The sequence below is a fragment of the Rattus norvegicus genome, chromosome 14 (assembly GCF_036323735.1).
Source record: "Rattus norvegicus strain BN/NHsdMcwi chromosome 14, GRCr8, whole genome shotgun sequence".
Lineage (NCBI taxonomy): Eukaryota > Metazoa > Chordata > Mammalia > Rodentia > Muridae > Rattus > Rattus norvegicus.
Window position 1 is genome coordinate 16,954,648 of NC_086032.1, and position 6,000 is coordinate 16,960,647.

The window sequence follows — 6,000 nt, forward strand, 5'->3', positions numbered from 1 at the left end:
GCTGACTCAGATTGTTAAAAAAACGAAAGAGAACTACTTTGCTTATCACCCGGTGGGAGTAACTGTTCTTTGTTCTGCCGCTGTGATGTTTATTTAAGCCCCTACTGTCCCTTCCAGCCATTACAACCTGCAGAGAGCAATCCAGGAAACCAATGGCCCAAGTCTAACCAGAGGTGTTTCAAATGCAGATGCTTCATCAATGCTGACAAACTTTTAAAAATAATGAGGACCTGAAGACCCGACCCTTCTCCTGATTTAGTAGCTCTTGAGTGAGGGTCTCCCAGCTCTGGGGATCTTTCAGTTTATTTCTCCAACAAGGTTGCACCATCTAAATCTCCACAAATAGTACCATCAGCTAGCGACCAAGAGTTCAAATACCCAAGACTATTGGGACATTTCTCATTCAAACCACCACACCAGGAATGAGCTACTTGGATTTTGTCTCATGACGTAATGTGCTTTGCTGAAGGCTTTCAGTTGCAGTGGACCAAAAAAAAAAAAAAAAAAAAAAAAAAAGACAGTTATTTAATAATAAAATTAATGATGATAATGAATAATATTAATCTTACAATTATTAATTATTCACTAAATCATTCACATTGATGTCAATGCCTTTCCAGTAGGCAGTGTGTGTTGCCTCTGGGGTAGCTCAATGGTTCCAAATAGCCCTCTGGCTGTTATATTAACTCTTACCATACCATGAGGCTCTCCATATCCATTCTGCTTCCTCCTTCTTCCCTCTCAGTGTCTTATTTGAAAAGTTCTTATGGCTTCTTCCTTCTCCTCTTTCATGGACATCTGCTTCTTCCCCCAACCTTCCAATAAAGCCCTAGCCTTTTCCATTTATTTCAGTGTTTGGCCCTTGGAGATTTCAAACTGGTATTCCCTTATAGACAAAACAGTCCAGCTAGTATTCATTTCACTTCTTCTGCTTGATGCAAGTGTTACTGATCAATTACAGTCATTACCTAAGTGTAGTCCTGCCTCCATGTGGACTCAAGTAATCATAGATTTATGCTCACTTCCCAATAGCATCCAATCCAGATGATATCCCTGCTTCCATAAATCCTCTTCCAAAGTCTCCCAGTACAAACTCACATCCAGTAAGTCCTCTATAACACTCTCTTATTGAGACTGCCGAGGATCCAGCTACCTCATAGTGCATCGTAGAGAATGCTTGTCTTGGCTATGGGGATAGCAAGCCAACTTTGCTCAGCTTCAGTGTGGTGGTTTTGGTGACCTTTGCTAGAGGACACTGACAACATTATTCTAGCAGATAATTTGCCAGAGATTTCTGAACCCCTGTATTTACTCATTTCTTGACTTGTTTATTCATTCGGTACACAGTTTTGAGCAGTTTTAAGGACTTTTGGACAATGGAATATGAGAGCGACTATGTGCTTCTGACCATGGAGGTGCTATGTAGACACTGACATCTTTCCTCGTGGCTTGAGGTCAAGCATGGTGCTAGCTCCTCACTTAGGTAGTCACCAGCTCTTCTTGGAGTAGTAATAACAATTACTTCTGTAGATGAGAATACTCTGGCTAGAAAAAAGTTGAACAGGCTCAACTAGAAAATGTGTGTGGAGAAGGCAGGATTTGCAAAGCTCCTTGCAGTCATGTTGTGCACAAAGTTGCCTCGACTGCTACAAACAACATTGATTTTCTACCTCGGATGAATTAGCAAGCCAGCTTTGTTTTAAGAAAGAGAAGATTTATATATGACCAGGACTATAAAGTCTTCTGCTGTAATGCTAATTATTCACCATCATTAGTCATATTTATATAGAATTAATCACTGCATTAATATAATTAGCATGCTAATATATATTAATCGTTGTATTAATAACGGATCGTTCCAGCAATATATTAGAGCTGGAGTGGCCTAAACAACAGAGTTGTTTTCTTAGAGTTCTGGACCCTAGAATATCCCATTCTTTAACTATGGCCATCTTCTTGGCTTATAGACTCTGGTGTCTCTGCTTGTAAAAATATCTACCTACGTCATAAGGGCCCCACCCTTGTGTCCTCATCTGATCCCAATTATCTTCCAAAGATGCATCTCCTAGTGCCATCACACTGGGACCAGGGTATATCTTCCAAAGATGCATCTCCTAGTGCCATCACACTGGGACCAGGGTTCAAAAAGAAGTTTGCAGCATGAACATTCAATATGTAAATCTACAACATGTTGTCTCATCCGCTGTAGATCCCCTGAGATCCTAGAGTATGCCTGACAGGGGCTCTGAGGGGTTTTTCTGTATAGCTTTTTGTTTTTGTTTTTATTTTGTTTATTTCATTTAATCCAAAGCTTCCACTTAAGCTCCATGGCACCAGAGACTCCCTGGCTTGCTGTGGACCTGTCATGAAGATTTAACAGTCCTACAGCCAAGGGCGGTGATAAGAATGAGGGGCAGGAGAAGAGGGTAGCCTTCTGTCTAACTCAGTTCCACTTTACTAATCAAACCAGGGTGGTTCTGACAATAAACAGAATGAAAACGTGAAGAAAATACAGAACACTGAGCCTTTTATACCTTCCTACAGATAATGTGATTTCCAGTCAAACCACATTCCTTTTAAAGCCTGTAACTCCTAGTTGGAAAATTCCCAAAATAAGCCATGTCACTGCATTTATATCTTTTAATTAGCTAAACACACAAGATAACATTGCAATACACACAGAATTAGATAATAACAGAGTGAGGCCTTTTACACCTGGCCTATCTTGCTACAGGGAACATAGGCAGTGTGTTCTCACAGCTCCTGGACTTCTATGTTGTGATCCATACTCTGTCGTCTTCTTAGAGGTAGCTGCTCATGAAATTTGGGGACACTTTTAAAAATGCTGTTTACTATCTTTACAGATTTTTGTTTCGTGTATATGTATACTAACATCTTGTATTTCTAGTTTCATAAGAAAGCAAGATTTATAAAGAGTACATAGGTTCAATTTATAACGTTACTAAAGTATTATTTATAAAAGTCATAGATACCTCATTTCAGAATTTTTCTCTCTTGTTTCAATTAAATATAAATTAGAAGAGAAAGAAGGAGAGCAATAGCAATGCTTTGGGTTTTTAATTGTAACTTTTCTTTTAAATTTGAGATGTAGGGCTCATTAACCCAGCTACTTTTGATGTAGCCAAGAATGGCCTAGAATACCTCATCCTTCTGCCTCTCCCTCTCAAGAGCTGGACTTCCAAATGCATGTCTTTAAGTGTTTTTGTTGGCATGCATTAACTATGCATAATAATAGGTTATGACATTTTCATATATGTACATAGTCAATGTGCTCGAATTCACTAGCTTCTTACCGTCTCCTGTCCCTGTCCTCTTCCCTCTCCTCAGTCTCCTGTCCCTGTCTCTTCCCTCTCTTTCCTCTCCTCAACCAGCCCCCTTCAGTTATATGGTAATATGAGTTCAGTTAGGTTTGTCTACAGGAGCATGGGTATATTATACCGTCAAGAAAAAGGTGTCTCTGCATCCCCATGAGCCATTACCTATAAATCCCCAGGGAGCACTAAGCCCCTCACATGTCCATCACAGTGTGTTGTGCCCAACTCATGGAGACCTTGCGCAGGCAGCCACAGCTGCTGCAAGTTAACACAACAGACATGTCACATCTGGAATTCAAGGTTCTGTACCATTCTCTATCTGCCTCTGGTCTTATATTCTTTCAGTCCCTGGTCATTTAATAGTCATGTGCTTAGTGCTGTGACTAGTTATAAGCCTCTGCAGTCATTGATGATCATTGTGAGATGAACTGTTTGACCAAGCTGCCAGAGGGACTATTCTCTGGATACAAACATATTTTTATTTATGTTTAAATATCATTTAGAAGACAATTTGACAGGCACATCATGTCCACTCAGAAAAGCAACTGCAACAGCTTCCCCACTGAGGTCTATTACCTCCCAATCCATGGGCTTTTGACCAGCGTTATAGCACTGAAAATTAATTCCCATTGTGGACTGGGCATTAAATCCAATTAGAAGGTGGTTAGTTAACCCCATAAAAGTATGCTATGATTGTACCAGTGGGTTCATCCTGCCTGGCTGCTTAGTTCTGTATGTGGTGTTGATAGTTAAGTAATGCTATTGATAATAATTTCCCTCCAGCAGCCTGCTTAGCCCTCACAGCATGCCGAGTGTGAACCGACACAAATAACACTCCAAGCTTAGTTTCACCTCAATTTCTATTTGGCCTACATTCAAACCGTTCACCTGATTGGCTCTGCAGTTATAATTTTCTACCTTTTGAATCCATGCGATACATGTGGGTGAGTTAAGGGGATACAGAAGAGGGGAGAGGTAATGTGTGAGGCAGGAGGCAGACATTTTCTCAACGCTATGCCTGTGAGATGAGACTATACTGACCAATCAGAAACCCCCATCACTGTGATAGGTTTGGGGTAAACCTGTGACCAAAGTCAGATCAGTAAGAATCAGGCTGTGGGTAGAAGTGTTTGGAAAGACACACAGCTTCCACTGGGAGGGCCATCACTCTCTAATGTTTAAACTTTTAGATGGTCACTACCACTGGAGCCCAATTATATGAGTAGTCATGATTCCAGCAACACAGTGATTTTCTTGAAATGGATGCAAACAAGGAAATGGTTTTAGAAAAAAGAGATTAAAATAATTTATGAATTGACTTTTCATTTTACAATTCAAGGCTATATCAAGCAGAAGACACACTCATACAATAGCAGTTAACGCATCACTCTCAGGCAGGAGCTTCCCACAGTCAATCTATTCACTAAGTATTCTACCCACTAACGCAAAGGATGAAACATAGCTGCTTAAAGAATTTAGTTCAAAGTAGTGTGTGTTCTCACTAGAATAGACTTTTAGAAGGGATGTCATCCCACACACTTAGCTTGTTCTATTTTTATATTTTTTTATGTGATAAATGAGACACTGTGCTCAGTCTGATGCTAGCTGTTGTTGGGAACAGCTTGATCAGAACCCCTTTTCATTTCCAGGAAACTTCTACCTCAAATCCTGAAGTTTTCTCCAAATAGGTGAATTCTTCTCCATTTTCTTCCTTTTCCTATACCCCCTCTCTCCCCCTCTCCCCCTCTCCCCCTCTCTCCCTCTCTCCCTGCCCTTCTCCCCCTCCATCTCCCTCTCCCTCCCTCCCTCCCTTGTTCCCTCCCTCCCTCCTTCCCTCTCTCCCTCCTGTATGTTTGTTGATATTGGGTGTGTTCTTTGACCCTTCTCTCTTAGTTCATTGAGACAGGGATTCTCAATGAGCCTAGAACTCTCTAATTTGGCTACACGGAGCGTCCAGAAATAGGGATCCTCCTGTCTCTGCCTCCCCAGTGTTGAGGTAACATGTGTGCTGTCACACTGGGCTTTTTGGTGGGTACTGAGGAATCAAACCTAGGTTCTTATGTTTGCACACCAAGCAGGCTAGTGTCTGAGCCATCTTCCTAACAGATTCGTCTCCTTTCTTATTTTTAAAAATTAATGGAGAGATACATGTATATCTTTGAATTTTCTTTTGAAATAGGCATTACAATCCCCCCAGCAATGGACAAAGAGACACCTTGTTGGTAGTGGCGTTCTTATATCAGTCAGGGGCAGAGAAGATGCCAGTCTCTGTTCTGCCTGACTTGGTGGACAAAGCTGTTTTATGTCTAGGACTCATAAAAACCAAATCAAACCAAACCAAATCAAACCAAACCAAATCAAACCAAACCAAACCATATCAAATCCAGGCAACACAGCACAGAAGGAGGAAGAAGACAAAGACCTGTGGACTGTCATGTCACCCTCAGACCTGCCCTCCATTGCATGGCCCAGGCAAGCCACAGACACCAGTTTGCTGACACTCCATGCAGCAGGGATGGGGGATGTTGTTCAGATGCTCACCAGTCACTTGGACAGCCTGCAGCTGGGCTACTACGGTCTGGGAGTATGTGCTGGTCAGATGGGAAAGACAAGTGGAGCAGCTTCCGCATGGTGAAGAGAGGTAGAAGGAGACTTGAGGGTGATG

General features: G+C 41.5%; 1 pseudogene; it reads left to right on the top strand.

The window, feature by feature from the left end:
- The first annotated feature begins 5,524 nt into the window (after window positions 1-5,524).
- LOC120096799 (small nucleolar RNA SNORA48) lies at window positions 5,525-5,654 on the top strand (annotated as a pseudogene).
- Window positions 5,655-6,000: the final 346 nt, after the last annotated feature.